At 46.9% G+C, this 27493-nt stretch overlaps 1 protein-coding gene across 1 annotated transcript in view; it reads right to left on the bottom strand.

Moving 5' to 3' along the window:
- The window catches only part of unc5a (unc-5 netrin receptor A), a 717175-nt gene that overhangs the window by 457696 nt on the left and 231986 nt on the right, over positions 1-27493 (bottom strand). The gene's annotated exons all lie outside the window — the stretch shown is intronic.

Below are 27493 nucleotides of genomic sequence, written 5' to 3'. Positions count from 1 at the left end.
CCTGGAGAGTTGGGCTGATGGAGGGCACTCATACTGATGGTGGCGCTCGGCACATCTACGAGACTCAGTGCGCAGTCAGTGGGGTGCACAGCCAGATGGCTGCCTTGCAAGTCACAGCAATGGCAGTCCGTGCCTGGACACTATGGTCCGGGGGGGCCCCATGGCCCATCTCTTGGTTGCCCCCTGCCATTCTCCCCGGCCCTGGCAGACACCTCCTGGCCAGCCGCACAAATGGCAGCCTCCAATGTGCCTTTAGAAACATGTCATACTTCGTCTCTCTCTCTCTCATTGGCCACAGCGCCTATTTACCGATTTCAAATACCACAAGTGAACCTTGCTGTCGTCACTTCCGCCTGGCGGAGACGGAACATCGATGGAGGCCAGAGACGACCGAGTTGGGCTCGTTAGTGATGTGCTAATGGCCATTACTGTACAATTTGCATAACCATACCGGCGAACGGCTTGGAGGGCATTCGCACTGCAATCGAGGCACCCTAGTATGGGGTTCCATTCGGCGCCCGGTGCCAACCTCGATTTCCGGCTGACGCGCAATTCTCCGCCCGATCGCGGTTAGCGATTCCGGCGTCGCTGAACAGAGACTCCCACCCATGGCAAGTATAACATACTTGGTAGGAACAAATGACTTTGTCCCCCTGGTTCTAAAAACTTGCCACCACAGTGGCTTCTTTGATTCATGTCCGGATCTGTTGTAGACTAATTGATAGAGATTGATTGCTATGATTAGTCAACAACTCCATTATCATTGCCCATCATGTGATTACCAGGATGGTTGAAGGTTAACTCGATGAACCTTAGTCTTTTTTCATCTATCAATTTCTATCTAGGTCCCTAATACAGTGATAAATTAAGTCATACTATTCCCATAAGGCGCAGAAGAACTGCAATTAAGTTTACAATACTCATGACAGGCATATAAACTACAAAAGACGTTAGTACAATAGTACAGAAGAATGATTTAATTTACTGTGAACATTATACTTAACAGTTAACATTTATTCCTTTAAGTTTTGTATTTGGCTGATTCAAATAGTGCAATTACAATCCATTTGTGCTTTTAACACCAGAGGCTTTTTCAAATTAATTGTTTTTAGAACATAGAACATAGAAATGAAATGAAATGAAAATCGCTTATTGTCACGAGTAGGCTTCAATGAAGTTACTGTGAAAAGCCCCTAGTCGCCACATTCCGGCGCCTGTCCGGGGAGGCTGGTACGGGAATCGAACCGTGCTACTGGCCTGCTTGGTCTGCTTTAAAAGCCAGCGATTTAGCCCAGTGAGCTAAACCAGCCCCTTTTAAATGCTGTCTCGCCAATTCACCTGCTCTATTTAATCATTCCCTAAATTTTGACACATAATCCAATAATGTCACTTCCGATTTCTCTGTCACCAATTTTTCCTTAATCAATTTAAGTAGTCCTCTTACCTCATAACCAAAATTTAGTTCAAAAGGACTAAATTTGGTTGACTCATTAGGTGCATCCCTAATTGCAAACAGTGCGAATGGAATTCCTTTATCCCAATCCTTTGGATAATCGTGACAATAAACCCATAACATTGTCTCTAATGCCTGATGCCACCTTTCTAACTCTCTCTGCGATTCTGGATGGTACGCAGTTGATTTAAATTGTTTTATTCCTAAGCTATAACTTCTTTGAATAACCTTGAGTTAAAATTTGATCCTTGATCCGATTGTATTTCTGTGGGTACTCCATATCTAGTAAAGAATTTAAGTAACTCCTCCACAATCTTTTTAGCTGTAATATTACATACTGGAACCGCCTCTGGAAACCGAGTAGACACATCCATGAAGTCAAAAGATATTGATTCCCACTTTTCGTTTTAGGAAGTGGTGCTACGCAATCAATTAGGATCCTTGTAAACGGTTCCTTAAATGCTGGAATGGGTTTTAAGGGCACCGGTATTATCACTGCTTGAGGTTTCCTATCACTTGACATGTGTGACATGATTGACAAAATTTAACTACATCCTTATGTAGTCCAGGCCATTAAAAATGTTTTTGGATTTTAGCTTGAGTTTTCCTTATTCCCAAATGACCTCCCACTGGTACCTCATGTGCAACTCGCAACACCTCCTTTCTATACCCTACCGGTAATACTACTGATGAACTTCTGCCCTCTTTTCAAATGCCTGCATATGTAACGGTCTCCATTTACACATCAAGACATCACTTTTACGGTAATAACACTCTGGTAAACACGCAGATTCCTCTTCTGTATATGCTTTCTGATACATCCGTTTTATTTCTACATCTTTCTGTTGTAACTCCACCAATTTTCCTGAACTAAAAATTACCGCATCATCCTCCACCTGTTCTTGTTCTTTTTCAACTATCTGATCAAAAATCGTTTCTGATAATTGCACTTCAACGTCATCTTCACTCTTTGATTTCTCCTCTTGTCGCAACCTGTAACTTTGCGACCTTGTTCCTACACAATCCAGAAAAATCCCAGGATATTTGTCCTTCAACACTTCAGTTGTCTGATATTCGACTGGCTTATCAACCACAGTAGACATCACTCCCACCTGCGATCCAGCTATATCATTACCCAAGATAAACTATATTCCTGGATAAAATAATTTCTCTATTACTCCTACTACCACTTCACCAGTCTGCACTGGACTTTCCAACCTTACCTTATATAATGGAAAACTACTCATCTCACCCTGAATTCCACATATTACCACCTTTTCTGGCACCATTCTTCCCAAACTACATAACTCCTCATCTCTTACCATTCGAGATTGACTAGCTCCCATATCTCTTAAAATTGTGACTTTTTTATCTGCTCCTCCTGATACACATGAGTAAACTTTACCCACACAAGTAAATTCTTTAAAGAGATCTGGCATCTTCTTGTAAATCACCTCTTGATCAGGCTGCACAATCTTTTGCACCTCCTTCGCTTCACTTGGGCTTTCCTTTACCACTTTCACAAACTCCACTGTCTTATCCTGTTTTATCATAGCATTTACAGTGCAGAAGGAGGCCATTCGGCCTATCGAGTCTGCACCGGCTCTTGGAAAGAGCACCCTACCCAAGTTGAACACCGCCACCTTATCCCCATAACCCAGTAACCCCACCCAACACTAAGGGCAATTTTGGACATTAAGGGCAATTTATCATGGCCAACCCACCTAACCTGCAAATCTTTGGACTGTGGGAGGAAACCGGAGCACCCGGAGGAAACCCACGCACACACGGGGAGGATGTGCAGACTCCACACAGACAGTGACCCAAGCTGGAATCGAACCTGGGAACCTGGAGCTGTGAAGCAATTGTGCTATCCACAAGGCTACCGTGCTGCCCGCATCAGCCTTCATCAGCCTTCCCAGTGCTTTTCTTCAGCCACCAACACTGTGACTTTACATGGCCTAGTTTATGACAGTGAAAACATTTGAAACTTTTAATTTCTTTTCCATCCTCCTGGATTTCTTTTCTAACCTCTGGTACAGTCTCCTTATTATCTCCCACCAGATCACCTTTACCTTCACCATTTGAATATTTCTCATGTCCCCAGTTTCTATCCCTCACAGGCTGAAACTGATGTTGGAAACCAAACTTTGATTGATGAATTAATTCATAATCATCTGCCATTTCTGCTGCTAACCTCGCAGTTTTAGCCCTCTGCTCTTCCATATGTCTTCTCACTACATCAGGAATTGAATTTTTAAACTCCTCCAAAAGTATGATTTCTCTGAGATCTTCATACATTTGGTCTATTTTCAAAGCCCTTATCCACCTATCAAAATTACTCTGTTTGAGCCTTCAAACTCCATATATGTTTGACCAAATTCTTTCCTTAAATTTCTAAACCTTTGTCTGTAGGCTTCAGGCACTAGTTCATATGCACTTAAGATGGATTTTTTCACCTCCTCATACATCCCAGATACCTCCTCCGGTAGTGATGCAAGCACTTCACAAGCTCCCCCTATCAGCTCTGTTTGAATCTGTAATACCCACATGTCCTGTGGCCATTTCATTTGTTTAGCTACCTTCTCAAATGAAATGAAAAAAGGCTTCTACCACCTTCTCATCAAACCTTGGCAATGCTTGGACATATTTAAATAGATTCCCACCGAGCCTTTGACTTTGACACTCTTTCTGACTATCCTCATCATTATCATCCAACTGTACGTTTCCCTTCATGTCTGCCAATTTCAACTGACTGTCATGTCTCATAGCCATTTTCTGAAGTTCAAACTCTCTCTCTTTATCTTTTTCCCTAATCTGCATCTCCCTTTCTCTTTCTTTTTGTTCTGCTTGGGTTATTCTTTCTTTTCTCCTTTCTTCTCTCTCCTTTTCTTTTTCCTCTCTATTTCTTTTTCCTCTCTTTCGTATTCAAGCTGCTTTAATTCTTTCTCATGTTCTATTTGTTTAATTTGTAACTGAATTTTTGCCATTTCCAATGAGTCAAACTGTATCTCAGGCAACTTTAAGTGCTTAGCCATCGCCACAGCAGTACAGCACAGTGCAGGTCCTTTGGCCTCTCTCCTCTTTTACCTTCCTCCCTGTTTTTCTTAAAACATCTAAACCCCGGACATCTAACAACCATTCCTGTTCCTGTGAAATCCATGTCTCTGTAATGAACATAACATTGTAGTTCCAAGTACTCATCCATGCTCTAAATTCATCTCCCTTATTCCTGACACTCCTTGTATTGAAACAGACACACTTTAACCCACCCAACTGAGTTGCCCCTGCTTTTTAACAGATAGGCTCTACAATATACTTACTTTGACCATTTAACCAACATAAATGACAAAAATAATCCTGAATCCAAAGTTGAAGAAAATTGTCAAATAATATTAACAAAGGACAAGAAAAGCACAATTTTCAGATGAAACCCTAGATGCTTTTGTAAGGGTGGTATATGGAATACTGCAGCTGATTGGAGTTGGGGACCCCAGATATTTAAAAGAATAAAGTTGCACTTCAATTTCTCGGAGATTTTGAGGTTACTCCAAAAGAAGAAGCATTATTGAAAAGCAATGTTGCGCCTTGGTTCGTGTGGCAGCACTCTTGCCTGAGTCAGATGGCTATGAGTCCAAGCCATAATTCAGGGGACATTTGAGCAATTCACCTGGGCTGACACTCCAGTGCAGTACTGCGAGAGTGCCACATTCTGAATCTACCAGGTGAAATGTTAAATCAAGGACCTCCTACCCTGCCAGATGGACATTAAAGATCCCATAGATTCAAAGTAGAGCAGGAGAGTTCTCTCAGGTATCCTGGCCAACATTTGCCTGCCAGCCAACATTGCAACAAATTACCTGGTTGTTTGTCTTTTACTATTTGTGGGAGCTTACACGTGCGCTAAATGTTTGCCACATTTCCTTTTCTACACTTCAGGAGAACTTCATTGTCAGTAAAGCGATTCATAAGGTTGTGCAAGACATTATATCAAGGCAACTTTTTGCTCTTATATAAATATTAGGCAGTAACACATGACATGCATGAATAAAAAGTAGCAGTTCTACTCCATAAATGATAGAGATATGTGCTTGTAATTGACATAACCATCACAAAGACCACGGGGGAATTGCTGATTAATTACCCCATTGGCTTCATAAAATTGGAGATCCCGTGAAGGGTGGTTGGAGGCCCGCCCAATACATGCTCATCAGCGGGGCCTTAAATATCGATCCTAGACCCGGACCTGCAGTTCATCATAGTCTCCGGCTGAGACATTTGTCTTGTACACGTGGTTGCGACTTTATTTATTTTGGAGAATAAACCTGCTTTGCCTTTTAGCCTGCACCTCCTGGAATTATTACAGTAATTAAATGGCAAATAGGATAATAGAAGTAAAAATAGCAGGGTCATGAAAATTACATTATGAGAAAGGACGTATACTTTATGAAGGAAATTTCTTATGCAAAATCATCCTGTCACAATTCCTACTAATGTAATATTAAATGGCAAAACTGACCCGTAATTGGACAATAAAATTAGAAACAGATGATAAGCTATAAAAGCCAAAATAACTAATTTAATGCAAAGAAAAGCTAACTGAATTAGTTTGGATGGGAAGGCTGAAAAGCTTTGGAACTACAAAGATTGGAGAATTGTATAGAACTACTGCTATGTATATTATTAATCATTTATTGCAGGGTTTTCAAGATATATTACATTGTATTGCAGAGATACAATGGAAGGACAGTGGATATCCCACAGAATTTTAACCCCTGAGATATGTAGCAGAATTTCTCTTCTGGAGTCTAAATCTAGTGGCAGGTGGGAGAGGAGGCGTTATTCCCACTCTGTGGCGGGCCGGCTGAACATGTGCGATCTTCCACTGCTCAGCTGATTAATTATGCATCCACGAGGAGCTCGGCTGGTGTCATGACAGTGCGGGCAAGAAGTCACCCTCTCTACCATTACCTCAGGAGGTCAAATGTCCTGGTGCCATCTTTAAAGGGCAGAAATTAATTCATTGCAGGCCAGGAGCTCCATATTACACCTCCAGAGTCCTTGAAGTTATAGCTTATACTGGAGAATCTGGTAGGTATGGCCAAGCATGTCCAGGGACATGTGATGATGCTTCCCGCATTGCTTTTTTCTCATTTTGAGATAAGATCACTGCCTGCAATACACCCATATCTGGCTAAAGCTCACCTTTGCAGTTACTAAGCTCGCCAGCACCTTGGCCTGATAGAGATCCTGATGTCTCTTGCTGCTCAGCCTCTTGCTCCTGTCCTGTGGCAGCCTGCAATGGTCCCTCCATGTCTTCATTTGGATGAGAAAAATTACCGAGGCAGGGTTGCCTGCAACCTGCTTCACCGATGTGTGAGTGGATGTGTGAAAAATTGAAGTGATACATTCAGTGAACATCCCTGAACAGGTTTTCCTCTCTCTCAAAGCCAACAAGGATGAAAGCCAAGACCATTCACCCAGGATCCTACTGCATCCAGGAGGATGGAGGTTTGGAATTGCAAGTTTGCTGCCCCCCACTAGCTGTGCCCCTTCGAGGCATTAGCATCCCCTCCCTCCTTTCACCATCTGACTGAAGTCGATGGTAAATGGCACAGAAATGGCAGCTCATACCTTGCGGGGATCTGGATGTTATGAGACCGATGACACGGGAGCAAACCTGCTGCCGTGTGGGCTTCACAATACAGTGGAGATCGCAACTGAGCATGGTGACACCCAGTTGCCTCATAATTATTAGGGTGTCCTTTTAATTGGCCATTTGTGCTGACCTTGAACGCCATCCAGATGAAAAGACCCTCCCCCCACTTTGAGGGATTTCACTGGCTTACTAATTGTGTGGTCAAGGTCAGGTATGAAAAATGGTGCATGTCACCTTCCAGACTCAGTTCACCTGCCTCTACCCTCCCCATGTCACCATCAGCCTCCATCACCCTTAACTCACCCAATATCATCATTCCTTTCCTCTGTCACCCTTGAACAACCCCATTACCCTGGATCCGATCGCAATCCATATCCACATGCATTCCCTGCCCTCAGAGCTGACACCCAGTACCTGACCCTGCCCCGCCTTGTTATCTGAGCCACTTTTTAGTTCACCTTCAACACCACCCACCATACCAAGGGGTCACCCTGAACAGGGTCATGAAAATTACATTATGAGAAAGGACGTATACTTTATGAAGGAAATTTCTTATGCAAAATCATCCTGTCACTATTCCTGCTAATGTAATATTAAATGGCAAAACTGACCCGTAATTGGACAATATAATTAGAAACAGATGATAAGCTATAAAAGCCAAAATAACTAATTTACTGCAAAGAAAAGATAACTGAATTAGTTTGGATGGGAAGGCTGACTGCATTACTGCATCTCAATTCCTTCTCCGACTGTGACATGTACCCTGAATTCACCCTCCAGGACCCATAATCGACACCATCTACCTTTGCCTCTAAGACACTCTCTCCCCTCCCTTCCCCAGACACACTCTGTCCCCCTTCCCCTGGTCGCTCTCCACATCCCTTTACACAGACATTCTCCAACCCTGTCTTTTCAACACCCCCCTCCCTGGACACTCTCCCGCCCATCCCCTGGTCACTCGCAATGCCCTCTTACCCAGATACTCCCCACCTCCACCTCCCCTTCATCCAAACAGCTCCTCTCCACGCCCACCCCCACTTTCTCAGCGAAGCCTGTCTTCTGTGTCCAGCTTTGATGCAGCCTTTGCTACTGCCAGTCGATATGATTGGAGTTATGGGAGGTTCTGAAGACAAAAGCATCATCTATCAATCTCAAAGTTATAGAAAAGGCGAAGCTTGCCAGGTGCACAGCACTTAGATACAATGAATGTAAAAATTCCTGCCGACGGGAACTTAGTTTGGATGGTGAACTGAATTCCATCGAGTTGGCCTTTAAATGAGCACGCGTGATATGCTAATGTATGCAAATAGTCTTTCTGGTCTTGAATGGGTGGCATGGTAGCACAGCGGTTAGCATTGTAGCTTTACAGTGCCAGGGTTCTGGGTTCGGTTCTTGGCTTGGGTCACTGTCTGTGCGGAGTCTGCACATTCTCCCCGTGTCTGCGTGGGTTTCTTCCGGGGGCTCTGGTTTCCTCCCACAAGTCCCGAAAGATGTGCTGTTAGATCATTCTGAATTCTCCCACCGTGTACCTGAACAGGTACTGGAATGGGGCGACTAGGGGCTTTTCACAGCAACTTCATTGCAGTGTTAATATAAGCCTACTTGTGACAATAAAGATTATTATTATCAATTCTGGGGAATGAATGCCAACAGTTTATCCAGCCATCATAAAATAGATTTTTTTTGTCTCCCGCCAAATTGAATGCTCCTGATTCTGGCATGACTCGAAGATTCTGCCCATGATCTTTCTGACTGACTTTGCATTGAACAGGAAAATCCAAAAACACTTTGGAAAGAATGCAACAGTACTGGTGAGATCTGTTGGAACAGTCTCAAATTGGGGAATTTTATATCTTAGACAATTCAGTCAATCAATTGAATCTCAAATAAACTCGAGATAACGAGTCTACCCATAAACAGGGGCTGGTTTTGCTCACTGGGCTAAATCGCTGGCTTTTAAAGCAGACCAAGCAGGCCAGCAGCACGGTTCGATTCCCGTACCAGCCTCCCCGGGCAGGCGCCGGAATGTGGCGACTAGGGGCTTGTCACAGTAACTTCCTATTTGAAGCCTACTCGTGACAATAAGCGATTTTCATTTCATTTTTTCAAACTCAACCAATATGTGGGAAAAAGGCCAAAGCTATGCCAGTAACAGGTGGAAAGCAATTGCAACAGTTTTTGCGCAGGTCAAAGAATTTTTAAGTAACCTTCGCTAGGTTATTCCTAATAACAATGTGCTACAGTGCTTATTCTGGGGAGATTACAACGTCTGAAATGGTCTGCTTTCTTTAAATGTGAGGATAGGAGCAGAATACCTGCTTTATCCAGCTTTGGATTCACAGAATCAGAATGGTACAGAATGAGGTTATTTGGCTCATTGTATCAGCACCGCTGTTCGAAATGAGTATCATGACTCAGTGCCGTTCCCTGACCTTTCCCATTACCCCAGCACAGTGTTTCTATTGAAATAATCATCCAATGCCCCGATGAACCTGCCTCCACCATATTTCCAGGCAGTCCATTCGAGAACCAAACAACTCGCTGTGTGAAAACGTTTTTACTCGCATCACATTTGCTTCTTTTGTAAATCACTTTAAATCAGTGCTCTCTTGATTTGATTCTTTATGAGCCTTAATAGTTTCTCCCTATTTACCCTTCTATTAAAAATCCTCTTAGCATTATTCTCTCCAAGGGGGAACAGTCCCAACCTATCTCCAATCTCTCCTCATAATTGAAGCTTCTCATCCCTGGAACCCATTCTTGTAAACCTCTTCTGCATGCTCGCCAATGTGTTCACATCCTTCCAGAACTGTATACAGTACTCCAGCTGAGGGCTAACTAGTGTCTTGTATAAGTTTAGCATAACCTCCTTGCTATTGTACTCTATGCCCTTATTAATAATTCCCAGAATACTATGTGCTTCATTAACTGCCCTCTCCATCTTTTCTGCCACCTTCAATGATCTATGCACATGTACACCTAGGTCCCTATGCTCCTGCGCCTCCTTTAGAGTTGTACCGGTATTTTAGATTGTCTCTTCATGTTCTTCCTATCAAAATGCACCCTCTCACACTTTTCCGCATTGAACTTCATCTGCCACCTATCTGCCCACTCCCAACTTGTCTGTGTCTTTTTGAAGTTCTACGCTGTCCTCTTCACATTTTACAATACTTCCAAGTATTTGTGTCATCTGCAAACTTTGAAATTGTCCACTGCACACCAATATCTAGACATTAATATATATATATCATGTAAAGCAAAGGTCCCAATACTGACCCCTGGGAGGTGCCACTACAAACTTTCCTCCAGCCTGAAAAATATCTATTGATTGTTACTGTGTTTCCTATTATTCAACCATGTTGCTTCTTTCCCTCTTGAGCCATAACTTTCTCACAAATCTGTGTGCTTCTGTATCAAATGCCTTTTGAAAGTCCATGTACATTGCATCAATTGGGTTATTCTCATCGACCCTTTGTTACCGTCTCATAAAACTCCTGCAAATTAGTGAAACACAATTTCCCCTTCAGCAATCAATGCTGGCTCGTTCTAACCAACTCACATCTTTCCATGTAACTACTAAGTCGATCCTGAATAGAAGCTTTCTCACCACTGATGTTAAACTGACTGGTCTATAATTGCTGGGAATACCCTCAAAAACGTTTTCTAACAAGGACGTAACATTTGCAATTCTCTCGTCCTCTGGCATCTCCTCCGAGTCTAGAGAAGGCTTGAAGATTATGCTCAGCGCCCTTGCAATTTCCATTCTCACGTCCTTCAGTATCCTTGGATACATCAAATCCAACAGTTGGTTCAACACTTCCTCCTTATGAATTCAGATCAATAAATTCCAAAGATATATCTTTTTGAGCGCAGGCTGTTCTATGGTTATGTTTCAGCCTGGGCTGACTCTGCTGCCATTGGGCAAACAGATTTGGCAGTGCAAACCTCAAACAGATGTTGAGCCCTTTATTTGCATACGCAAAGGGCTTTACACATGTTTCAGGTGCAGGTACTGGTGACTATTTGTTTCCATCACCAATATGGTGGACACCACACAACTAGCTCGAAATCTATGTGTGCTTCCAATCCACCAGAAGACATGAATATTTCTTAAAAAGATTCTGAGTCATTTACATTGTTCAAGTTGGAATGAATTGGCTGTTGATTGAAACTGAATCTACACCCTCAAGACGAACAGATATTGGTCCATAATTTCATAGCAGGCAGTTCCACAGCTTCGTGTAACTTGATAAAATTGAGAATGTGCAATGGAACTGAATTAGTTGCTGCAATATAAAAAGAACACGTGTCTGTGATTGGTATACTCCCTCCTGTATGCACAGGTGCACACAATGCTGATTTGTGTACTTACATTTGGCCATTTCATTATCGTCCAGATGCACAGGAACACCTAAGGTTGGAAACTACTCTGCAGTCAAATATACTACAATTCATTAAAAAGTAAAAATTCCAAACAAAGAATTCTTTTTGTAAAGTTATAGCTGTTTTCAATTGATCTTCTCCAATTGATGTTCTCCATTGTGCAAACACAAAGGGATAAGTTATTATTTGTCAAGCTAAACCAGTAATATTAGAACAGATGTGCTCATTCTTCTATAACCTGAATAGAAGAATTTGGCATGAAACGTAAATATTTAAAAGCACTCATTTACATATTAATTAGCATTCCAACTTCTAAATGGCCATTCCAAACTAATTATGTCTTTGAAAGAACCTGGAATTGAGTGGGGCCTTGACAATATCTTCTTCATTTGCAGCAGTAGATTCAATTTTCCTCATTAATTTAATCACAGCCCTTGATATATAAGGTCACAGCTGCTAATTAGTAACCTGCGTTGAAGATATTTTGCTTGATAAGCACACTTATTATTTCGATTAGCACCAGCTGTTTATCATCAATCACAGGTCCAGCAAGCTGGACTAGCAACTGTTTCTGTCACAAGTGATTAAAGTCCACCCCCCCCCCCCCCCCCCCCCCCCACCACCCCCTCTCCCCCCAAAACAAAAACCAGAACGTCCCCAGATACTGGTCGCAATGCTGTACCTTTTCTTCAATTAAAATCAATATTTCTTTCTACCTGTTCTGATTCACTAGTGACATGTTAGCGCACAGAATTTGCATTTGTGCAAACAATAAATGCCGGCTTAGCCACATCCTACAAATGAAAAGAAAAAAACCAGCACTTTAAGAATTTCACAGAAAATCACTATACAACACCTTTGAATCATAAACGATACCATGTAAAAAAATTGGTCTAACCCAGATAAACGTTTTAACGTGAATAACGTTTGAAAAAAAATTGAATGTTTACTCAGGTACATCATGGAATTGTTTTTTTTTCCCAAATATTTTATTCAAATGTTAACATTTTAACAACATTTACAACTGAAATAACCCCAAAGCAACTCCACCCTCCAACCCCTTAGTGACACCTAGCTCTCCAAAATGTAATATAAACAGACCCCATCTCTTGTGGAACCCCTCACTTGTCCCCCTTAAGGCAGATTTCACCTTTTTCAAACATAGGAAGTCCATTAAACCCCCAGCCACATGGAGGCAGAGGGTGGAGAAGCTGACCTCCAACCCTAATAGGGCCTGCCTGCAAGCCATCAGAGAAGCGAAGGATAACACATCTGCCCTCGCACCTGTTTGAACTCCGGCAAGTCTGACACCCTGAATATGGCCCCCCCCTGGGGATTGGGCTTCAAGTCCACATGTAAGATCGCTGACATGGTGCTAAAGAACGACCTCCAAAACTTCTCCAACTTTGGATCAGGACATATGCACATAATTGGCTGGGCCCTTCCTGCACCGCTCACACACATCCTCCACCCCTTAAAACAACCGGCTCATCCTTGACTTCATGTGCGCCTAATGTCCCACTTTTAACTGAACTAGCCCCAGCCTCGCACATGAGAGTGAGACATCCACCCTCCGCAGCACCTCAAACCACAATCCCACCTCCAGCTCCATCCCCAACTCCTCCTCCCACTTGGCTTTGACTCCCTCCAGAGACAATCCCCCTCCCCAACCCCACTGATAACATCCCTTCCAACAACGAAGAGGGCAGTGCCACCGGGAAGGTCAGGCAAACCTTTTTTACAAACCTGCATATACCTGAACCCCTCCCTATAGGGAACCTATGCTTCATCTCCAGCACCTCCAAGGTCACAAGTCGACCTTCTGAAAACAAATCCTTTACTTGCGGCAGCCATCGTTCCTCACAACACTGAAACATTGTGTCCATCCTCCCATGCTCAAACCCATGGTTCCCTCAGATTGACCTTGACCCCAATTAAAAGTACTGCTAAAGCTGCTTCCAAATTTTCAATATGGCCACCACCACCGGACCTCCTATATACCTCCTTGGGGTAAACAGGAACGGCGCCGATGCTGGCACCTGCGACTCCAACCCCTGACAGAAATCAGGGTCCAACTTGACCCAAGACAGCTCTGACTCCCTATTCCAACCACGCACCTTCTCGACGTTTGCTGCCCAATCATAATGTAGTAAGTTCGGAAGAGTCACAGCTCCCCACTGTTGCCCTCTCTGCACCACCATCCTTCTAATCCTTTCCGCGTTACCGCCCATACAAAGGAAGAAATCAATCTCGCCATCCCCATAAAGAATGACTTTGGTAGACAGACCGGCAGGCACTGGAACAAGAATAATAACCTTGGGGGTGGATGGGGCAGGCGGGTGGGGGGGGGGGCTGAAAAGGGGGAAAAATCTGTACAGATTGTATAGTTGATTGTTGGGACGTATGTTTCCCGGGGTGTTTATTTGCTGTAACCTATTATGATACATGTTTGTAATAAAATATATTTTTAAAAAAAGAATAAGAACCGTTACAAATGTTCATCTTGACCACATGTACCGGGCCAGCCAACGATAGGGGAGTCTATCCCACCTCAACACATTCTTAACCCTGCTCACTAAACTTGTAAAGTTCAGTTTACGGAGCTGAGCCGAGTCCCATGGCACCTGCACTCCCAAATACCTAAAGTGAGTTGGTGCTACCTGAAATAGCAAACTCCCCCCCCCTCTCATCCCCGGAGGAGACACTACAAAACACTCACTTTTCCCAAAATCTAGCTTGCACCCTGAAAAAACCCTGAAGCTCTTCTGCAACCCCATATATTCCTCACTGAAGCACCTGGATTGGAAATATACAGCAGCAAATTATCCGCATACAGGGACACCCTATATTCCACGCCCCCCCCCCCCCCACTTAACCCCTTCCATTTTTCCGTGCACTTTCAGTGCTATGGCCAAAGGCTCTATTGCCAGTGCAAACAGAATGGGTGCGATAGGGCACCCTGACTCGTTCCCCAATGCAAAGTAAAGTACCTGAGTTCATCTCGCTTGTATGCACACTGACCCTCGGTTCCTTGTACAACAACCTCATCCAAGCCACAAACTTAGGCTCAATCCCAAACCTCTCCAATGCCGCAAACAAATAGCTCAACTCCACGCTGTCAAACGCCTTCTCTGCATCAAAATCCACCACCTCCTCCTTCCCTTCCGTCAGAGAAACCACCACATTGAACAGACACTGCACATTAGACGACAACTGTTTTCCCTTCACAAACCCTGTCTGCTCCTCCCCAATCACGTTCCGGAGGCACCCCTCCAACCTAACTGCCAACACCTTTGCTAAAATCTTGGTATGCATGCTTAATAACAAAATGAGCCTATACGACCCATATTCTACTGAGTCCTTGTCCCTTTTTAACAGCAAAGAGATGGATGTCTGTCCCATCATCTCCGGCAGTACCTGCTTATTGGTCTAGCACTGTGGTGTAAACAGCTGGCTTGTAATGCAGAACAAAGCAGCAGCGCGGGTTCAATTCCCGTACCAGCCTCCCCAAACAGGCGCCGGAATGTGGTTACTGGGGGCTTTTCACAGTAACTTTGTCGAAGCCTACCTATGACAATAAGCGATTATTATCATTATTCACCACTGCGTCCTCAAACACCCCAACCAACAGCGGCGCCACCTTATCCAAGAACTTCTTATAAAACTCCACTGGGAAACCAACCGGCGTGGTACCTTACCTGTCTACATTTTCCCTGTCACCTCCCGCACTTCTTCCACCCCAACTGGCTCCTCCAATCCTGCCCTCTCCTCCTCTCCCACCACAGGACACTCCAACTTCCCAGAAGTTTCCACATGTCTGACACACACTCCAGAGACTCCGACTTATACAACTTCCTGCAAAACTCCTCAAAACCCTTATTCACCTGCTCCCCATCTTCCCCATCCTATCCCAAATCCGAACAATCTCTTTCATTGCCACCTGCCAGTGGAGCTGGCCCACCAACAAGTGACTGGCCTTTTTCCAATACTCATATACAACCCCCTTCATTAGCAACACCCCCTTCATTAGCAAAACCCCCTTCATTAGCAACACCCCCTTCATTAGCCCCAACTGCCGCATTGCCTTTCCCATGGACAACAAGGCAAACCTCACCTCCAGATCCTTTTTCCTCACTAGAAACTCTGGCGTCGGATCCTCCGCATGCCTTCCATGCACCTCCAAAATTTCCTCAATGAACTGTTTCCGCTCCTCTCTTACCTCCCTATCCACCTGCACTTTGAATGAGATAACCTCACCCCTCACTACCGCTTTCAAGGTTTCCCACACCCCCGACGGTGATACCTCTCCTGTCCTGTTAAACCCAACATAATCCTCAATTACCCTGAACATTTTGGTGCAAAGATTTGGGTCTGCCATCAACCCCACATCCAGCGTCCAGGCCACCTCTGTGCTAGCCCCTTCTCAACGACCATGTCCACCAACGTGGAGCATGGTCTGAGATAATAATCGGTGAATACTCTGCCTGCCTCACCACTGCCAACAGCGCCTTTCCCATCACAAAATAAAATCTATTCTTGAATACACGTTGTGTACCGGCGAGAAAAACTAATACCCCCTTCCCCTCGGAATCTCCATGGGTCCACCCCTACCGTCTCCTTAATGAATGCAGCCAACACCCTCGCTCCCCACTGAGGTGGTCAAGGACCGAAGTTTAGACCTATCCACCTTCGGATTCATAAGACCATAAGACCATAAGACATAGGAGTGGAAGTAAGGCCATTCGGCCCATCGAGTCTACTCCGCCATTCAATCATGGTTGATGGGCATTTCAACTCCACCTACCAGCATTCTCCCCATAGCCCTTAATTCCTCGCGACATCAAGAATTTATCTATCTCTGCCTTGAAGCCATTTAGCGTCCCGGCCTCCACTGCACTCCGCGGCAATGAATTCCACAGGCCCACCACTCTCTGGCTGAAGAAATGTCTCCGCATTTCTGTTCTGAATTTACCCCCTCTAATTCTAAGGCTGTGCCCACGGGTCCTCGTCTCCTCGCCTAACGGAAACAGTTTCTTTGCGTCCACCCTTTCTAAGCCATGTATTATCTTGTACGGTATTCAATACGGTATTCAAGACCTCCCCATTAATTGGTGTGCATCCAAATCCTGTATGGCCACCAACAACCTCTTCTTTAATCCGACATCATCCCAATTTGGGGCGTTCACACTAATCAGCACCACCAACCTCCCTCCATGCACCCACCACTATTACATACCTACCTCCCTGATCCGCCACCACTCTCTCCATCTAAAACTTCATCCACTTACACACCACTAGCTCGTCCCCTCAGGCCCTGCTATTGAAGTACGTGTGAAATTCTTACCTCACCCAACCCTTCCGCAGTCTCACCTGGTCCTTCACCCTCAAATAAGTCTCCTGAAGCAGCACCACATTGGCTTTCAAACTCTTTCGATGCGGTAAAACTCTCGCTCGCTTCACTGATCCCCCAGCCTACACATATTTGATGCCACCCCCAGACCAGGGGTCTCCCCCCCGCTCCTCCAGTCAGTCATTACTACTCCTCCAGGCCCCACCTCACAGGCGAGCCCCTGCCCTACTCGTGGTCGCCACCATACTCTACCCTTCCCCCTTCCCAGAAACCCTCTCACTACTTTCTCTAAAAACCACCTCTCCGAGTATCGCCCCTATCCCCCTAAATTCACTCTCCGAGGCTGATTGAATCCTGTTCATACAGGTTCCAACGACCAAAGCCCCTGCCCCCAACTCACTCCCGTTCACCAGCCAACTTGCGATGGCTAGTGTGGCGGCCCCTGCCAGAGCCTGTTGCTCTACACCATAGAAACACAACAACATCAATAGCCCCACACCCAACCCGTCCAACCTCCCAGCACAATCCAGTACACTAAGACCCTAATCCCCCCAAAACGCCACAGATCACGGCCAACATCCCCACACCATCCCAACCTAAACATCCCTTACACAAGGACACAGAAAGGTAAACAGCCATAATGAGAAAGAACATAACAGAAAAAACAAAACAAAAACCATTAAAGCCCAAACTCAGTCCAGTCCCAAGCCTTCCACTATCACAAATGCCTCCGCTGCCTTCTCAAAATAATAGTCTCTGTCGTTATGTGTGACCCTCAGCTTCACCGGGTAGACCACACCAACCCGCACATTGCATTTATGCAACGCCACCTTCTCCCGACCAAAGGCTGCCCGTTTCCCCACCAGCTCCGTCATGAGATCCTGTATACACATATACCACTCCCTCCCCACATCACCTCTCATTTCATCTTCACCCATCTCAGCACCATCTCCTTCACCTGATAACTGTTAAAATAGACAATTGCAACTCTCGATGGCTCATTCGCTTTTGGTTTCAGCTGGAGTGACCGATGGGCCCTATCCACTCATAGAGCGAGGGTTCCTCCCCCTCCCCATCAGCTTGTCAAACATCTACGTACAGTACTCTGTAAGCCTCCAGCTCTTCAGCCCCTCAGACAAACCCACGATCCTCAAGTTCTGCCTTTGTGACCTGTTCTCCAGGTCCTCCACTTTGGCTCTCAGCCCTCTATCACTCTCCACCGCCCTCCGCAGCTCCTCACCCATCAAGATGACTGGTCCCTATGCTGTGACCATGCTTCTTCGGGGCAAGAGTCTTACCCACCCACCCTTGAGCGAGGTCATCATCTCCGTCCAAAGCCTGTCGAAATGCTTTGAAAATAGCTGCTCAAACTCCACGGCCATCACCTCAGCCATCCTTTCCACTGTAATAGGTGATGCTAAGGTGCCCAGCTGGGCAGTTTCAAGGTGCCTGGGTGCCAGGGGGAGAGTCAGGGTACCACCCTGCCCTGTCCCTGACGACTCAGAGGATTCCAATGGCCGGGGAGACCACCAGGTGCTGTTCCACCTGGTCCTCGTTTGTATGGACCAGTGCTAATCCCGTTCGTTCCCAGGAGGCCATTGGATTGGGCGACCATCTCGTTAATGAGATGGAGATTGCCTTAATTGGTGATTATTGTTTTCTTACCACACCTAAGCTAGTTCCCGAAACCGCCAACGGGAGCAAGCCGGTTTGATCGCAAAACCACATGGTGCCTGCGCGAGGTTCTCGATTTAGGCTGCTCCCGCGACCAAACCGGCTCGCACAAATTCTCACCAGGCATGATGAGGCCATTTAATTGCGGCCAACATATATTAGGAACCGTAGTATACTAACAGGAAGAAATTTATAATGCCAATCTTGTGGGTTTTTTTGCAAAAGAAACAACTAAAAAGAGCACAAAAGATACCTGACTCAGCGGAGCACCTGTTAAATCCTAACGCCACCATTGATAAGACTTATATTTTTGTTCTTGATATAATTTAACATGTGATTCACAAGCATAAAAGATCGAAGGATGTGAAATACTTTTGTGGCACACATTAAAACAATTGTGCTAAGTCAACAAATTACAAACAAAATTGAGAGTTCTGACAACATTGATGAGAATAAATGTAATTATACTGCAGATATTCTCATGTGGATTCACTAACTTCTGATATGTAAATTCATCAAGGCCAAAAGCAGTGGTAAGATAATGCGGCTAGCAGAAAAGTTAAATTAGTATCTTTACTGCAACAGTACTTCTTTAAGAAGTTCTAGTTATTCTTTCACCAAAGGCTTTAATACAATTAAAGTTTGCACTCTTGATGAAGCTAAATAAAGCTGCCCCTGTGTAAAAATAGGACTAGAACTGTAAATACAGACTTTTTTTAATCCAGTCTTGTTTATAGTCTTGAATATAAATCTAATTTGGGAACTGCTTCCTCCAGAGATGAAAAGGTAAGTTTACATCTGATCGGCTCAAAATTCTTTGATGAATTAACATTTGATTCCTTGAAGTCTGCCTATTCAACATCTATCATTGCGGTAAACAGTTTCCTAACTTCCAAATTCATTCCATAACAATGTCTTTGTTTAAGGTTCAAGTTTCATAGCAACACTACAACTGTTCCTTCCTCCTGTCTGGGTTTGGGTGTTGGCTTGTGCATTGGAATTAGACTCTGTAAAAACTCTGGGGGTATAGACTGTGATAATCTACATCTAGAGAAATAGAACTGATGTATTTTTAAATTCATCTGGCAGCATTTCTATTTTTTGTTATTCACACTTAGCGAATCTTTATTTTTAGCACAAAGAATAACTTTCACTTAATTAATTGGCAAACATCATCAATTTCACTAATTCACCCACCCCTCCCATGTGTTAAAAGTGCAAGGTTTTATAATATGATTATGTTTGGAATGTTTCTAATTGAAAGTAAAATGAAGTAATGAAGAGCGAATTATGGGGCGGGATTCTCTGCAAAACGAATCCTCCGCACCTTCAGGGGCTAGGCCGGCGCCGGAGTGTTTGGAGCTGTGCCAGATGCGCCGAAGGGCTTTGCGCCACGCCAACCGGCGCCGAAGGACCTCTGCCGGCCGACGTGAGTTGGCGCAAGCGCGGGAGCGCCAGCGTGTGTTGGCGTAATCCCAGCGCATGCGCAGGGGGGTTCTTCTCCGCGCCGGCCATGGCGGAGGTTGACAGTGGCCGGTGCGGAGGGAAAGAGTGCCCCCACGGCACAGGTCCACCCGCGGATCAGTGGGCCCCGATCGCGGATCACGCCACCGTGGGGGCACCCCCCCGAGGATTCTGCAGTCCGCCCACAGAGCCAGGTCCCGCCGGTACGGACCTGGTTTGATTTACACTGGCGGGATCCGCCAAAAATGGGCGGCCACTCAGCCTATCGCGGAGTGGAGGATCGCCGGGGGGGGGGCTGCTGCCAGCAGCCGCCGACTGGCGCACCGCGATTCCCACCCATGCCAAAACCCCAGCGCCGGCGAATTAGGCAGCCGGCGGGGCGGGATTCACGCCGCCCCCTGGCGATTCTACGACCCGCAGGGGTTCGGAGAATCCCGCCCATGATCTATGAATTCTGCCGGATGGCGTGGCACCAAGGGCCAGAGTCAGATGCTACTGAAATGCAAGTGCTAGGGTTAAAACCTGGAAACAGGAAGAAGCAGATGTTCTTTTTATTGCAGAATGTCCAACCCAGACAGTTTGATTTTCCTGCCTTGCCATGTTGGGACCTACCGCAAGGAATGCGACAGACCAGCCAAAAGTCCTCTGAATTTCAGCGGTACTGGAAGATCCTGCAAGTGGGCACCGCCTGAGAGAGAGTGAGAGAGAGAGAGAAAGGCAAGAACAGCAACTTCTGCAGTCTGCTGAGGAAAAGGGCTGATTCCTCTGTTAACTATTGGGCAGAATGCTCGGGAAAGCTTGTTCACTAGTCGAAGAAAAGGAACCCTCAGCGATTTAAAGACATTGGAGGATTTTTCTGGAGACGAAATCACCCAAGTGGGCCTTATTGATGAAAATCAGTTCAGGAATTCTCAAAATACTGAGGGAGAGGACCATCAACAGACATGGAAAAATGAGATGTGTACCCATTGGAAGCGATTCCCTGAAAAGATTGCAATTATGAGCAAATTGTGCTGCAAAGTATCTATGAGGAATGGGGTTATTGGTTGCAGTAATACATTAATAATGAGTGTTCTCTGTAGTTTAGAATATTAGTTTCATACTCAATGGGTGACCATTGACTAGAAACTGAACTGGATCAGCCATGTAAATACTGTGGCTAAAAGAGCAGGTCCGAGGCTAGGAATCCTGTGGCAAGTAACTCACCTCCTTGCTTCCCAAAGCTTGTCCACCATCTACAAGACACAAGTCAGGAATATGATGGAATACTTGCCTGGATGAGTGCAATTCCAACAACCCTCAAGAAGCGCAACACCAGCCAGGACAAACAGCACTGTGGGTGTACCTACATCACATGGACTATAGGAGTTCAAGAAGGCAGCTCGCCTTCCCTTTTCCAAGGGCAATTAGGGATCTGGCCGAGCCAGAAATGCCTACACCCCATAAATGAATTTAGAGAAGAGTAATTTAGTGAATGTTGCTTTTAGTTGTTTATTACAATAAAAATCTGAAACAAACTGCAGTATAAGATTTCAAGTTTTAAGTCAGATACCAAGATTTATTTAAAAATGTTCTCTATGGGGCTCGTAACACATGCTATTCCTAAGCTGCCCATATCATTCTATTCTTCCCATCCTATCCTTCCCATCCCATCCCATCCTATCCTTCCCATGCCATCCTATTCTTCCCATGCCATTCCATCCTTCCCATACCATCCTCTTCTTCTCATGCCATCCCTATCCCCATCCCATTTCTTTCATTACTCCCATGCCATCCCTATCCCCCTCTCCAGTCCTTCATAACACCAACCAAATAAATCTACCAAAAGATGCACCCCTTAGACTAATCAATTAAAGAAGTCCAGGCAGATGGAAACTGGGTGCTATTGCTACTGATGCCTCTCTGACATAGGGAAGTTACTCCCTCAGTGTCATGTGTGAAAACATGCCTGAATTCACCTACTGCTGACCCTGCCAAAATGTGGGGTCAGGGGAGATCAGCTAATTTAACTGTACCGAGTGGGTGCCTCTGATAATTGTACCTTGGGCAGTTGTCAGAAGGGAGAGGGCACAAAGTACAGTAGAGGGTATGAATTATGGTCAGGCTCTCCCCTCTCTCTGATAAGATTGTGAAAATGTGTTCCCGCAAACACTTTGACAAAGGGTCATCTGGATTCGAAACGTTAGCTCTTTTCTCTCCCTACAGGTGCTGCCAGACTTGCTGAGATTTTCCAGCATTTTCTTTTTGGGTCCCGTAAACACTTGTTTTTCAAAAGGCATACAAATTCAGAAAACTATCATCAGATCTAAGAGATTTCAGCCCATCACCCAGGACGGACGGACCTCCATATGGATCTCACTTAAGTTACTCACCATGCCAACATGCCTGGTTTCATTCAAGATATCAGCATGAAAATCTTTACCTCAAATTTGCAGCCTCTACTTCTGCATATTTTATACTAATGCCCTTATTAGAAACTTTACTCCAAGAAGGACCCACTTTTTTGGGGAAGGCCAACATGGCATATCCAGGTCCGTCTCATTTTTCAGCCCTTCAGCCACACTCCAGGTGAATCAGATACCAGAGATGTTGGGGAACAGAGTTTAGTGAGAGGGAGGAACTGAAGGAGATTGATATTGGTAGAGAAATGGTGATGGGTGAATTGATGGGATTCAACGCTGATACATCTCCAGGGCCTGCTAATCTACATCCCAGAGTATTTAAGGAAGTGGCTCTAGAAATAATGGATGAATTAGTGGTCATCTTTCAGCATTCTATAGACTCAGGAACAGTTCCTGCAGGTTGGAAGCTGGCTAATGTAACTCCACTATTTAAAAAGGGAGAGAGAAAAAAGGGAATTATAGACCAGTAAGCCTGACGTCAGTAGTGGGGAAAATTGTAGAATCCGTTATCAAAAATTTATAGCAAAGCACTCAGAAAATAGCAGCAGGATCGGACAGGGTCTTCAGGGATTAAGAAGGGGAAATCGTGGGCTCGATTCTCCACTCCTCAATGCCAAAATCACACTCGGCGACCGGCTGGAGAATCTGTATTGGTGCCTAAATCGGAAGCAGCGTCGGTTATTAAATTCTCTGCCCACCCCCCCCCCCCCCCCAACCCCCCCCCCCCCCCCCCGAAACTCATGGAGTACGCCGCGCCGAGTATCCACCACCTGAGGCCTTCGCCTGAGGCACACCCCGCGATGCTCCGTTGCCAACTGGAGTGTGCTCACACTGTCTGGGATCCTCGCGTGAAAGCTGTAGACTCAGTCCGGGGCCGCCACAGTCTGGGGAGGGCCGATTGGCGGGCGGGGGGGGGTTTCATTTGGGGCTGGGGGCAATGTGGGCAGGCGGTCCAGGGCGCATGAGTGGCCGGTCCAGGTCTGCGGGCTGAGTCCGTCATGGAACACAGCATGGCCACTGCAGGCCGCCGCCGTGCATGTGTACGGTCTCTGACCTGGAAGTGCTGGGGGCTGTATCGGCAGCTGGGTCTGCAAGCTCTAAGAAACGGGGAATCTGTGGTCTTTTGATGCCAGTTTTCCTGCCGTAAAAGACCAGTTTTCATGACGGTGTGGGGACATAAGTCCAAAAAACGGAGAATCTAGCCCCATATTTGACAAATTTACCAGAATCCTTTCAGGATGTAACTAGTAGTGTTGACAAGGGGGAGCCTGTGGATGTGATTTATTTGGACTATCAGGAGGCTTTTGACAAAGTCCCGCACAAGAGATTAGTGTGCAAAATTAAAGCGCATGGTATTAGGGGTAATGGATTGCGGTAGATAGGAAACTGGTTGGCAGACAGGAAACAGAGATTAGGATTTAACGGGTCTTTTTCAAATTGGCAGGCAGTGACTAGTGGGGTATTACAGGGTTCGGTCCTCTTGAGGGAGGTGAACTGTGAAGAGGATGCAGAAATCCTTCAGCGTGATTTGGATAAGTTGAGTGAGTGGGCAAATGAATGGCAGATGCAGTATAATTTAGAGAAGACCATTATTTGAATGGCCATACATCGGGAGAGGAGAATGTGCAATGAGACCTGGGTGGACTCATACACCAGTCACTGAAGGTAATCATGCAGGCCATGATTTGTGAATGTCGGTGTTGGGCTGCGGTGGGCAAAGTAAGAAGTCTTCCAACACCAGGTTAAAGTCCAACGGGTTTGTTTGGAGTTACTAGCTTTCGGAGCGCAGTTCCTTCATCAGGTGAGTCACCTGTATGAGGCTTCGCCTGTACTGGCAGCCCCTGTCATTCAAACTCTTGCCAAACGGGGCATACCACCAAAGATTCTGCATGAGCAGGGGGGCAGTGCAACATATCTGCCAGATCATGGTTCACCTATCACTGTGGGGGAATGGGGGAGGGCATCCACTTTTGTCGCTCTGAGCATTTGTGCCATAGGGTACCGACTGGGGACCTGTCCGGGATCTCTCAGAGCTCGGTGCGTAGGTGCATCCATGGCCTCATGGAGGCCCTATGTGCCCAGTCGGCACAATCATCCACTTGAATGAGGACCAACCTCACCAGGATACTTGAGCAGCGGGGATCGCCATCATCGCCCAGATGTTCTGGGTTCAGTAGGTGATCGACGGGGCAAATGGCCCCTATGAGCACCTGCAGATGATAGGCCACTCAACATCAACCAAAAGAGTTGATTCCCTTTTGGTTGACTCAATGAACGTGCAGCTGGTGTGTGTCCACCAGATGTGCATTATGCATGTCTGTGCCCAATACCCTTAAGTGTGCATAATGCCTTCATCCTGGCACACTCGACAATTCCCAGCCTCTTGGAGGCGCATCCCTGACTGGGGCGTTGGCTCCTGTTAACAGGGGTTACCCGCTGCGGTCGTGGCTGATGGCGTCTATCTGGAGGCCACAGACCGACGCGGAAATCCGTTAGAACGACGGCACGCAGCGAACAGGAACATGATAGAATGGTGCTTCGGCTTCCTGAAGATGCAGTTCAGGTACCTGGACCACTCTGAAGGGGCCCTCCAGTATGGCGCAGGGAGAGTTGGCCGTATTTTGTCGGCCCGCTGTCTACTCCACAACATCATGCAGCACAGGGGCGATGTGCTGGAGGAGGAACGCCAGCCCTCCTCCGATGAGGAAGGTATGGGGAAGGGTGACAATGGACAGGACATGTGGCCCAGCTGGCAGAGGAGGCTGTACAATGTGAGCACCAGGGCCAACACACATGAGATGCTCGGATCACCTCCAGGTTGACCAACTGGGAGGGAGGGGGGGGAACTGGCCAGGGTAGAGATACCGCAACCCAGTTGCACACACCCACCGCCCTCTCTGCGGCCAACCCCCCACCCCGTCTGCAGTCCCCTCCGTGATATACACCTGCCACACTAAGGGGTGTGTTGGCAGTAACAACAGGTATGGTCCATGGGATGAAGGATGATGACGATCCACTCTGCGATGAACTATTGAACTCTGGTGCTCCACATCGTTTGACAACATCTGACTTCTGCCCACAGTAGCATTTTCCACTGTCCACCTGGGTGATCCCTGCATGCGAGCCAGCACACAGTCTCATCGAACCATCGAATCCCCTGGGGTGGCGGAGGTGGCGACGGTGAGGTGGGCAGGGAGGTTGGGGGGTGGGGGTGAAGTACCGGCCAACCCAACCGTCACACCTTTCCAACAGAGCATCGAGGCAGGTTGTAACATTGTGCAAACAGATTTGTGCCCTAGCCCCTATCACTAAACTGTGCCCCGCACCCATGCCAACCAAACTGGTGTCTAATTTTCTGGCCTATTGGGGCCAAACGCTACAGCAGGAGTGGAAGAGGCTCGGTTGTTGCTTGGGGTCCCAGGTATGCTGCTGTCCTGTTCTGCCAACCAGTTTGCCAGGGACAAGTGGGAGAGGGGAGTCCAAGTTGCTGCGGTGTTCCAGCACCTCACCTGGGGGAGTCACTGGTATATGTCCAGCACCTCCTCCTCCCTTGGAATGCCAGATTGCCCTGGGCTACTCCATGGGACGGGGTGCAAGTGGAGCTATCCCCTGAGGCCCCCGCCACCTACCGCTGCCTATCTGGAGGCCCACTCTCGCTCGACCAGGGTCTGCATGTTCGTGGCCTGGAGCACAGGGAGTGGACCACCTCCATCTGGTACTGCGCCACATCAGCCAGTGACTGCACCATCTCCTTCTGGGACTGGGCTACCTCCCTCTGTATCTGTGCCACATTGGCCAGAGCCTGAGCAATTCCGCTGTGCTCGCAGCCATGGCCCGCTGTGATTAGGCTGCGCTCAGGAGCACCGCTACAATGTTCAGATGGCTCTGGCACATGGCTGCCTGTCAGAGGGAAGCCCTGTCCTGGGCCTCAGCCACCACCTGCACAGATTTCCTCAGGCCTTGGACATGCTGATCCATAGCCGAAACCCTCGCGCACAAGGCCTCCATCGCGGACGCCACATGTGCGGTGTTGGCCTGCGTGGCGCGTATGGCTGGTACCACCTCCTGCACGTGGTTGGATTCCTCCATCTGCACCTCCAGGTACTGGATACTAGCCAGAACCCCTGATGTAGTCCCTGACTCTGCGACTGCATCTCCACGATCGATGGGACTATCCATTCCAGAAACCCTGAATCCATCTTCCAGCAGCTGGATCCTGGAGTCAGCCCATCCTCCGACCATCCACCACCTCCGGGGTTCCCATCGCGACTTGCTGTAGTGTGTGTGGTGCGCACCAGATAGCGTCCCAGGATACTCTTCACTAACATGCCCAACCGAGGTGAATGCCTTTGGGATGGTGGAGGGTGTTGGAGACAGCTGTGACGAGGATTCAGTGTTACCATCGGTCTCGAGCCCCAGGGTTTCCTGGGTCTCGGGTTAATGGCGCGCGTCAGTGTCTGTATCATTGTCGCATCTCGACACCTGGGGCTCTGGCTGGGGGCGGGGGACACCAGAAGGCCCACCCCATTACCAGCACCTCCTGCAGGAACAAGACAGGCGCATGATCAGACTGCGGGCAGGGGGTGCGAGGGGGTGGGGGGAGTGTAGAGGAAACGGTGTGTCTGTGGGGAGCGGCAGTGAGGGCACGGTGGGGGTGGTGCGAGGGTGCTGTGGGGTTGATGGTGATGTAGGAGTGAGGGTGGTGTAGAGGTGAGGGGTGGTGTGAGGGTAGTATAGGGGTGAGGGCAATGTGGGGGGGGTGTGCGGACACACGTGGTTGCACTTCCTCACCCAACACCGATCTCCACCGCAGGGACAGTGTTAGACGCATGCAGCTCAGGGAGGTGGTGGCTTCAGTGACCAGGACTCCTGGCCATGGCAGCTGATATGGGTGCTGGCATCTGGTGCAGGGTGGGGGCGGGTGGTGTCAAGTTACCAGTGTGTGGGCCTGGGTTTAGGGCTGGTGCCTTGAGCACAGTGTCTACTCGCCCTGGCCACTGTGAGGAGGCTGTGCAGTGTGGTGAACGTATTGTATTAACCATTCACCATGTATGTTACTGTGTCAGGCTGTTGCCCATGCGGGCTCCACCTATGGGCCATTGTACGGT

Source organism: Scyliorhinus canicula, chromosome 4, assembly GCF_902713615.1.
Source record: "Scyliorhinus canicula chromosome 4, sScyCan1.1, whole genome shotgun sequence".
Classification (NCBI taxonomy): Eukaryota; Metazoa; Chordata; class Chondrichthyes; order Carcharhiniformes; family Scyliorhinidae; genus Scyliorhinus; species Scyliorhinus canicula.
This window is presented reverse-complemented; position numbering and strand designations above follow the sequence as displayed.